Genomic DNA, 11721 nt, shown 5'->3' with positions numbered 1-11721 from the left:
TCACCTTACATGCAATGACACTGCAAATGACCTGGGTCATGCCCGCGTCATTCTTACTTAGCAATGGCCCTCAGCATCTCCCCCCTTCTGATTAATTAAACAACAAGCAATGTGGCTTAAGGACCGTGCCTGGTAGGTTGTCCAATTCAACATATGGTTCTTACCCATCATGGGAAAAACTGACCTCTAGGCGTCAGCCTCCTGTCTTAGGTTGATACCACTGCAATTGGACTACCGGTCCAGCATACAGCCATACTTGTGGATAGGCCTATGCACCAGTGGCGGGGTGAGGTTCTTGCCTCACCTCTGTTGGCCCCCAATTTTGCCCTTGGTGCCAGTGGGGGGGTGAGGTTCTTTGCCTCACCTCTGTTGGCCCCCAAATTTTAGACCATCACTAGCAGAAGGGAGGAGGATACAGAAATGCCACAACACCAAGCCAATTGACGGCTCCTTTGGAAAAATTGCATCACTGGTGACACCATCAGCAAAGATATGCCAGCACTACCACAATTCGCTGCACCAAACGATAGATAGTTCACAATATATACAAGTGATACATAGTCCAGGCAAGTTCTGCAAGCAGTTCAAAGCGGAGGAGTCTATCAATATGTCCATTTCCTCCCAAAGTAAATCGAGTCCTTGATTGAGCATTACTTGTTGAGTTATATTCATTGATGCACCAGTGTATACAGTTTACTGTGATAGCTATCATAGAAGCTGTAGTCTGGTTTTATCTTTGTCTTCACTGGCACTGGGATGGAGATAGGAATTCTGGCAATGATGCTAAAGAGACATTATCCTGAACAGAATTATTAAATATGATGAAAAGGAAAGGTGAAAGTAAACAAACAGATCTGTTAACCTCCTTTAAAAACAATCCTTAACAGCTGTTTACCTAAGTTAAATTAGTAAACAAACAGATCTGTTAACCACCTTTAAAAACAATCCTTAACAGCTGTTTACCTAATTTAAATTAAACCATTTAAATCACGTGAATAAAAAAAAATAATAATTCGGATCCATTTTTTCATGAGCGCTCCTCATATAAGATCTATGGACATAGGCACACACAGACATACAACACAAAACACAAATGTGCACACAAACGTACAACACATAAGACAATAGTAAAGGCCTTGTAGCTTTACCTAGGTGAAATCTCCATTGCAATGTTTAAAAACTCCACAGTCAAAAAATAAAACTGATCAGAAAAACATTAACCTAGGTTTGTATGAGCTCAAAAAAAAAAAAAAAAATAGAACTTTATGATGTGGGAAAATGCAATAATAAAATAGATATTGAAAAAAAGCACCCTGGTTAATCACTGTCGCAGATGTAAGAATAGCCAAGCTGGAGCCCTGGATATCAGCTGTTATGGATATGAGTCAAAGCATCTTCTTTTTGGTCTGTAGAAATTGCTTTAGTTAATCTCTCTGGAATCCAAATCGGCTGCTGTTCTCCCTGTGGAAACACACAAACAGAACCCCGACTCCAATCACTGGGTCAGGACCTTTCCATTGTCCTGTTAGAATATCTTTCCAAAGTATCTTAGGCTTAGGTACATTTTTTGGATACATATGTCTTTCCGCAGCACTAAGTCCTGATGAATCCAAATTTAGAAATTTTAGAGTAAAAAGGGTTATTTTAAGTTTATCTTTGGGGGATATATACCCCTTTCCAATTCCCTCTTTTTGCTTTAATAAGTATGTCTGTATCTAATAGTTTGTCTTAGCTTTTTGCATTTTCTATCTGTAATACCTTACTTGACATTTTCAACCATTTTTTATCTTATTTCTATCTTCTAGTTTTCCTTTAAGGTTAGTACATTCACCCTTAGTTGCTTTTTTTTCCTCTTAGTTTTCTTGTTTCCTATTTTGTGGGTTTAAAATTATTGTCTTCCTACATCTTTTTTATCTTCCTTCATCTTTTCTATCTTTTTTTTCTTTTTAACTTTCTATACTTCTGTCTTTAAAGTTTTTCACTTCAAATTTTTAATCTTCTTTATCTAAATATCTTTTATCCTATTATCTTCCCATTTTTTTTAAGTACTGCCTTTACGATTAACTAGGCTTCGAATGACACAATCTTTCCTCCGTCATGAAGGCATTTTAACCACCTTCAATTTAACCTTTTAAAGCCTTTTGCAACTTACTTAGACATTTTACAACTTTTTACTTTACCACACAAAGATTATCTCATCTAGAAACACTTCTTTTTCTTTTAACCTTCCATATTAAAATATATTTCCACATTTTGAATCTTTTTATATTTCTTCTTTCTTTTTTCTGCCATGAAGGTATCTCAACCACCTTCAATTTAACCTTTTAAAGCCTTTTAATTACCATCTATACTGTACTTTTAAATGTACTTTTTCACCACCTACAACTTCACTCTTTTAAACGAGGCTTAGATTCTGTTTAAATCGCTTTAATGTTAGTTTACATGGCTGCCCTTCAATCAAAGGCTTTTTTTTTCTCCATTAAGAAGCTTTGTCTCAATCTGCCATGTACAAATACCTTTTTCTTCCTTCTTCCTTTCCCAAGCTTTTAAATTAAGTCTAGTTTCCTCAAAATCTTTTAAAATGGCATTTTACAACTTTTTACTTTACCACACAGAGATTATCTCATCTAGAAACATTTCTTTTTCCTTTAACCTTTTATATTAAAATATATTTCCACATCTTGAATCTTTTTCTATCTCTTTTTTAACCGTTAACCCTTTTATAAATTCACTTTTTGAAACAACCCTTATAAAATTTCTGATTTAGACAAATTACTCCACTTTAATAAGATGAAAGACTTTCATGTTTTTTTATGATACTATAATACTATAATTGAAACCCAACTGAAACTTCTTATACTCTTTGTATATAAATTACACATGATAGAATCTTAACTCTTAGTAACCTTGTTTTAGCAAAGACACAGACACAAAGCAATATTAAACTTTTTTCCATTTACCAATTTATGAAAACACACATGTTTAAATATATTACCTTATGTAACTTAATAAGTAAAGAGTACTTGATTTTATATTTAGTGGTTGATATTTTAACACTTTAGCTTTGTAAATTAATCAGATGTCTGTAAAAACCAAGATCTTAGACAAATGTAGTAAACAGAACTAGCCCTCTCTTTCTTGTTGAAGAAAAATCCTTCTACAGGATACCATGATGGTCCCATTGATATACTTAATAACTTGTCTTTATACAGCCATGGGCTACATTTTTGTATTTTATCAACATATGCCCTAACTGTTCTTGGTCTTACTGGGGTGCTTCCTTCCTCTAACAATTTCTCTTCCTCGGGGGTGAACATCTTCAAACTTTGAGTCAACCACTTTCCCCAGTTTGCTGGAGAAAGTTCTAGGGACAGGCAACTTGAAATAAAAACAAAATAAATCAAAACAAGAACACATTGTTTTTTGAAATGGTCACCCATTCTTTCGCTCTTCCTCAGGGGCGAGCAATTTCACTTACCTCCAAGCTTTAGACGTTCCCTGCACGGACCACCAAATGCCGCAGTCTGGCTGGGCACAAAATCACGAGCCACTCTCACACCTTGTAGATTCAAACAGCAACTCTTTATTCTCAAACTGTCACTGGCATTTACACACACGTTTTGGGGAAATCCACGTTCTCTGCCCAAGTCCACATTCTGGGCGAAATCCCAAATACTCTCTGAATCCCAGAGAACTCAACGGGAACTCAACGAGCAGGCACGCCTGAGGCAGCAGGATACGCCCTATTCCCAGCAGGGTACACCTTAAACCTGGAACCGCCCTAAACCCGGATTGTCCTAAACCGGGAACGCCCTAAACCCAGATCGCCCTGGTCCTTGAGCAAGGTCACCTTACATGCAATGACACTGCAAATGACCTGGGTCATGCCATGCGTCATTCTTACTTAGCAATGGCCTTCAGCACCTAGGAGCTTAGGGAAAACAATTTTGTTGATTTGACACAAAATAAGAGATCCTTCCAGGAATTAAAAAGTAAAACAAAGTTTTTTGTGCATGATGGATGGGTTTCACATGCCTGCTAAGTTTAACAGTCAGAAGGACATGTTTAAACTCCTTTAAGAAGGCTGGCTATCAGCATTTTTAAAATGATCAAATTGCAAAGAGAATGCAAGATGGACCAGTTGGCTAAACTAAGATTCTTTCCCTCCCTCTCTCCTTCTCTTTTTTCTTTTCTTTTTAATTTTATAAATAGTGCTGGTAAGAAAATTTAGCTCTATACATAGATGTATCTATCACTAGTTTTATATCCCGTTTTTTCTTGCCAACCTTTGCCTTGTATGATATCTGGTAATTTACTGATGAGATCTGACAGTCTTAAACACCTTTTCTGAGAACAATTTTTTCATAGGTGTAAATTTCTAGTTGGTTGTTAATGGAATATGCCTGTGAAAATACCTTTAGTAACTGGATCTTATCATTGGTTATTTGTTGACAGCACTTTCTCGTTTAAACTGAAGGAATATTCTTTTTTTTTTTTTTTGAAGATATTTTAAGCAAGTACTGAACTATAGCAGAATCATGGTGTGTCATATTCAGAAGAGGATATAAAAATTATTTAGTCCTTTCTACCTCCCTGACATGGATTGCTCTAGATGACCTTTGAATATTAATAGCTGTATTTCAGTATCTCCACTGAACCTTGCTGATGACCAACATTTTATTTTTACAGAAGAAAACAAACCTATTTTATTAACAAAATTCTCACATCTAAATTACTAAACATTAGTGTTTCTAAACATTGTTGGTACAAGCATTAGCAGCTTATCCTGATTACTTTATTTTTTAATTAAAAATTTACTGGCTATTTTTAGTTATATATAGCATTAGGATTCATTTTGACATAGTCATGTAAACATGGAATATAATTTTCTCTAATTCAGTACCCAGTGTATCCCATTTCCCTCCCTTCCTACCTTCTCCTGTTTTCTTTTCCCTACTGATCTTTCTGCTGTTTATAACTATGATTATCTTAAAAATTAATGTGTTTGGGAGATCTATAATAATGAGATTCACCATTGTATATTCATAAAAATATGGAATGCTTCAAAAATTTGTGTGTTATCCTTGTACAGGGGCCCTGCTAATCTCTGCATTATTTTAATATTAATATATGTCCTGCCAATATGAAAACTTAAAAATATTTTAAAAATATGTTTCTAACTAATATTATTGAAGTGTGTGTTTTAGATTTTTTAGTACATATTTTTAAATATGTCTCACAGAATAAAACAATTTTAAAAGTCCAGATGGTAGACAGACTGTTTCTCCAACTTCACATTTATTCATTTTGTGAGACTGTTTGATAAGTTATTTAATCTCTCTATACTTTATTAAGTGGAAAAAAATTACCTTCCTAATAGCATTCATGTGAGAATTAATCCACATCTTCTGATTAGAATAATTCCCAGGGTCTATTAAGCTTTGCCTAACCTACATAGTATCTTCTCAAAAAAAAAAAAAATTATCAGGGAGACAAGACCAAAACCTGATCTATTTATGAATAAATGGTGGTATTTGATGGTGATGATAATGATGTTAATACTTTTTGACATCTGTTTAAATTGAACAAATAGATCTACAAAATATTTGCTTAACTGATATTCTGACAAATATTTGAAGAGGGAACAAATAGAAAACTTTCATCATCATGATCTCAATGAATTTGAAGACAGATCCAATGAATTTGACTGAAATGATTAAAAGCACTTAAGAAAAACTGAAGTCAATCGGAAAGCATGAATCTGACCCTCATATATTTAAAGCAATGCAACAGTATTTACATATTGATGCTAAGTGTCAGGGAATACTTCTTAAGGTTTCCTGTGGGGAAAAAAAAAATTGTGATGATTAAGTAAGAAGTGTTCCCAGGTATAAAGGGGCAAGGGTATGCTAAGCAGTGTCACTATTGGTCACAAAATGAAGGTCAAAATGCTGAGGGAGAATTTTACAAACAGAGTAATTTTTGAGAGTAGTTATATGTTTGGGGAGGATGTAAAAAATGGAAAGGAAAATAAAAAGCTATCAGGTCATAAAGTGTGTAGCATAATCTGGTGAAAATTTTAGATTCTATCCTGAAGAGGGTAAGGAGTCATTATATGATTTAAGTAAGGAATTCCTGGCGAGGTTTGGAAGAATTTGGAGTGTGGTAAGCATGGAGATATGGAGAACAATTAGGGAATAGTTATAGTAATCCAGGGAACCATAAAAGATCATGACTCAGGCTTATTTGCCAACTGAATGCAGAGAATAATAAAGGTTTATATTCTAGAAGTTACTTTAAATTAACGCTAGTACTGATTATACTATTTGCTTAATTCATAATATTTAAAATAAATAGTGAATATTTATATTGAAGGAGCACACAGCTACAGGAAAAGTTGGGAAAAATATGGTATAAAGACTCTGATGCATTTAAATTGGGGTACACCCCCATACTAAACAGCTTTCTGTAAAAATGCCATTTTTAGTTAAGCATTGTATGGTCTTTTCTAACCTGTGTATTTTTTTTTACAGACTTAAAGAAAGGGACTCATTTGCTGAATTGTTATGCCCTTAAGGAGTTAAAAAGCCACAGTTTGAATGTTTATATTGCCTATGAAGATATCTTTGACATAATGTTTGGTAGAGGAATGCTTCCTAATATAATGTTTGGCCACAGCAACCACTAAAATGTGAAAGAACAACCAACAGCTCACATTGGTGGAGATTTCAGAACTTCCAGGCCTGGAACTGCAAAAGATGCTGAAACTCAGGCAGGCGCCAAACCGAAATTGAGATGGATGCAGCTGCAGTGTTGCCAGAGTTCATTCTTGAGGTCTGAGAGCTTGTCCGAACCTTCCATTGCACCAGGCAGGAGAAGGAAACGAAAAGACTGAATAAGAAAAGGCAAAGGACTTCTGGTGCCCATAATTGTAAACTGCAGAGTGGACATCCTGGGATAATTGTCTCTCCTCAATATTGATTTGTAAATTCTAATAGTACAACAAGATTATTCAGTGTTTTGTAATGCTATCCAGAGGGAATTTATAGCTAAGTCATAAGCATAATCCACTTTAAAATAAAACAATCTTATTGGCAGAGAATCTATAGTCTTAACCTTTCTAAAACTTTGTGCAAAAGTTTATAGATAACACCTGGTGAAACTGTTCAGTATACTACCTTAATGCTGTTACCCTCTTAGAAAGTTTGTAGACTTTTTAAAAATTGCACTTGCTTTTTTACTGAAGGGGAAATGTTGTAGAACTAAATTTTCTGAATTATCCTTAAAACTTTTGGAAAGATTGGCCACAGAAGAAAATTTCCTGGATACGTTTTCCCTTGACAACTGAAAGAGGCAAATACCAGAGTAAGAGAAAAATTAAAAGACATATGAATAAACGTAAGAGTATGATTTGAGCAATGTTTTAAAGAAAGGGAAGGAATCTTGGTTCATTAGATACCAGTATCTTAAAATTTTTGAGTGTTTGAAATTAGAAGATTAACAGGTACCAAGTATTTATTTCATGTCAGATTTTGTATATACATTATATATTTCTCCCCACCATCATTTTCATATGTTTATATGGAAATAGGATCAAAGAGAGTAAATGTATAGCCAATGGTTACGTAGCTGCAAATATAAAGGCTAGAATTGAAGACCAGGTCTATCAAATGCCATGGTATATTTGTGGATAATGTATTCAGTGGCAACTGAACATGTGTCATTGTAAAACACTGTAGTGGTTAAAGAAGAGATGAAACTGACACACATAAACATTTGTATCAGATGCTATCCTTGCTTTTGGAGCAAGATATGTATCTAAATAGCTATTATTTCAAGTTTGTCATCAAAAAATTTCAGGAAAATGCTCTGGATATTTGGAAGGAAAAGTGACATTGGAATAAATGACAATTGAACTGTCCCATAAAATACAATTAGCTATGAAAATGTGGATTTCTGGAAGAAGTTTTTTTTTTTTTAGGCTTTAAGGTGGAATGTATTTCAAAGTCTTACACCGGGAAGTAGTGTGACAAATGCAGTGAATGAAATGAGTTGGGTTTGAGGAACGGAGAAAGTGTGTGGTGAATAGAAGTGAGGCTGGTTGGCCTAGATAATAAGTCTTCAGAGACTAGGATAGACATCTAGATTTCCTCCTTGGGCCATTATGGTACTGAAGATTTGTGTGATTTACAATTACTTTCCCATGGCGTTGAAAATAGGGGTGATTTCCTAAGTGCAAGGAAGCTATAATTCAGTCACCAGCTAACAAAAACCTCATCTAAATGAATGGTTCTGACAATGGAGTGACAGTGACAGGCAGCAGAGCTTTTGCTGATATAAAATCACCCGAACAGGCAATCGAATCACAAATTTTAAAAAAGTAGTGTACAAAGATGACGACAAGGATACACAGTTATAAATAAAGCAGGGCAGCATTCCTATTATTGCAATATTCCACAGAGTGCCACATTGTACCCAAAAAGAAAAGCAGATGTGAAATATAAGGTGAAAACTACTGTAGAAAATCTTATTACATTTAAGGACTCTATCCAATTTATATATGTAAAAAATGTCTAAAATGCATTAGAAAATGCATGACAATTAACTTTTAATTTTAATCAAATACTTGCAGAATGACTCTCTCTATGTGGACAGCATTACTAAAATAGATATACAATACACTGAGAGAGGTATATTTGTGTAGGAAAGAATTTCAAGCAATGAAATGAAAGTTGGAGAGATGTTTCTGAACACATCTAATAGATTTGTAAGATTGATTCAATATATAGAAGTACTTTATAAATTTCAAAAAGTATTTATTAAGTAATCTTATGAATCAAATCTTTCCCAAGTGCCTAGAATAAAACTGAGTAAAATTTTTTCTTTCATATATCACATACTTTTTCCTACATTTAAAACATTAATTTTTATGCATGATATTTAAAATATCTACAGAAATGTAGTATATTTAGTTTGGAATTTTTGTTTTTAAACTTTCCCAATGAGTTACGTATGGTGATACACACCTTTAATCCCAGCGACTGGAAAGGCTGAGGAAGGAAGATCATGAGTTCAAGGCTAGTCTCAACAACTTAGCAAGGCTCTAAGCAACTTAGTGAGACCCTGTCTCTAAATAAAATTTTAAAAAATGGATGGGAATTTGGCTCAGTGGTCAAGTGCTCCTGGGTTAGATCCCTGGTACCCCACACGCCCCCCCCCCAAAATCTCTCCCAATAAGAGTGATATAATATTATTTTGACTTTTAGCAACACTGATAACTAAAGTTCATTCATGTTAAATTAATTTTAATAATATTTACACAGTTTAAGTGACTATATTCATCAAATTATGATAGTAGTAATTCTAATGTTGCTTTATTTGATAAGAATACCATAAAACAAGCATGTTATTATGTGTAATTCAAACTTTATTTAAAAGTTTCATAATAGGACATAAACACAATAAGTATTTGGATGAGTACTGCCTGGATTTTAATTGGAGCCCTATTGCTGTCTTGGTATATGGTCTTCAGTGAAGTACTTACTAGTTTTAATTTCCAATTGTTCTTTATATAAAATAAAAATGAATATACCTACATCATAGGAGATTTTTAAAAATATTTGAGATAATGAATTTAAGTAAGTCAGCCTTCTTCTGCATATCACTCAATCACTACATATTGAATATACTGACTGAATATTTAAATTCTCAATATAGCTCCTGTTCTTTCTTCTCTTACTGCTCATCCCTGGTTATCTTTTTTTCTACTTCTTATTCGTACTTCAGAAACTAAAGCTTTGCACATACCAGAAAGCAGGGCAGCCACCACACACTTTCCTCTGAGATGACCAGGCAATTTCTTGTCTCTCAACTGTGTCATTTTTTTTCCCCTTTAATGACAGTATCAAGGTAACAGCTTACTGAGCATCTGGAGATAAAAAGAGGTGATGTTGAAAACCTAATCACTCTCCCAAATGGTAGTTTTTACATGATTGTAAATAGATCTTTGATCATTTCATGAGTAGTTGCATATAGAGGTTGGAGGTTTCCATGTTCTCTATCTGGTCAGAGAATTTATATTATCTATGAATTATTCCTTTTGAAACCATTTTAGAACTTAAATTCTTTAATTTTCTTTCAAATCAAACAATATACAGAACTGTCTTCTATACATTTTTAAAAAGACTTCTCTTAAATGAACACTTCAACTCATTTTTGAGGGAAACATTTTGAAGTCCTTGGAATGAGACAAAAATTCTTTTTCTTGTGTATTAGAGAATGGGGAAATTCTGTAGGAAAAAAAAAAAAGATGCCCTTCAATTTGATAGAAAGGCACTACATGAATCTCTGTTAGGCATTAAGTCAGTGTCTGTGTCAACCTGCTCTCTGTTTTACATCCATGTGGGAGAGTCTACAAGCTATCATGTGAACAGTAAGTGGGGGTCAAGTGCAGTCAGTGCACCCCACTGTTGGCAAGCACCCAGCATAGCAGATGTTCCTTTGTTCAAGGATGAGCAAACAGGAAAAAAATCAACATGAGGTCTATAAAAATTCTACACCATAAGGAGTAGGATGGTATTACCCTGAAAAAGCATCAGAAGAAAAACTTCTAAAAAAGTTCCTAAAGCAAACAGAAAAATAGTCTGTTATGTTCATAGGAAGATAAAAGAAAACAAGGTCACTGATAAAGAAAATTGCAAGGCTCCAGAAGCCCTTCTATTATTCCTTTCTGTTATGTCTTTATCCCATATAAAACCTTCATCAAGATAACCAACAGTTTAAATTAGTTTCACAAGCCTTTACTTATATATAGTATTTGTAAAGTGTATGTTCAATTCTTTTTGCCCATTTTTTTTCTGTTGGACTATCCAGCTCAAGAATTTATATGAATCCTTTATAAATAGTGTATACTAGTTTTCTTCTATTTGCTCTATGTGTTATGAGCATCTTTGCCCAATCTGTAGGTACTCTCTTACTGGCTATTTTTCATGATCTGAATTTGTAAATCTTACTCTGATTTAACTTTTTGTTTTCTGAATGTACTGTAGTGTGTGTGTGTGTGTGTGTGTGTTTTAAAGAAACATGAATATTCTGGAGCCACAGGATGTTCTCTCATGTATTATTTTGAAAGTGTTATTATTATTGTTCCTTTTGCACCTAGATCAAATGTGAGACATTTAGATTTGACTTATTGTAATGATTTTAGGCATGATTGTCCAAACACATATATCATTTGTCAAATAGATTTTGGCATATGACCCTGCCATTGCAAAAATCTAGTTGATAATGCAAGTATCAGACTATTTTAGGGGTCTTTATTTTGTTCAATTGGATAGTTTCTCTATATGTGACTTATGATTTAACTACTTCAGAGATAGTTGTTAGTATCCTGATTTAATTTCAGGCAACTGAGGCATGAGATATAAGGTGATTTACCAAAAAAATATTTAGCTTAGTCCATGACAAATTTAATGATATAAGCTTTGGTAAACAGAAAACAAAAGAACAAACAAACAAACAAACAACAAAAAAAGCAACACACCCAGAGAGAAAAAAATAAGCCAGTATCTGAGTTAAAATGGAAATAGTGTAGATTCAGAAAATGACTGCAAAGAAAGCAAAACTCAACAAAAAAAAGTAATTTATACAGTATGAGTTGTGAAGTATAGAATTAATAGGGCAGAAAATTCAATGATTTTTTTAACTGTTCATTTATTGCTG

General features: G+C 33.8%; 1 non-coding gene across 1 annotated transcript; it reads right to left on the bottom strand.

The window, feature by feature from the left end:
- Positions 1-5047: 5047 nt before the first annotated feature.
- LOC124078262 (U6 spliceosomal RNA) lies at positions 5048-5151 on the bottom strand. The gene has a single exon (XR_006846860.1). It is a non-coding gene; the product is annotated as a U6 spliceosomal RNA (small nuclear RNA).
- Positions 5152-11721: the final 6570 nt, after the last annotated feature.

Source organism: Marmota monax, unplaced genomic scaffold (assembly GCF_021218885.2).
Source record: "Marmota monax isolate L192 unplaced genomic scaffold, Marmota_monax_Labrador192_F-V1.1 WCK01_AAM20220418_F8-fsc00175, whole genome shotgun sequence".
Lineage (NCBI taxonomy): Eukaryota > Metazoa > Chordata > Mammalia > Rodentia > Sciuridae > Marmota > Marmota monax.
This window is presented reverse-complemented; position numbering and strand designations above follow the sequence as displayed.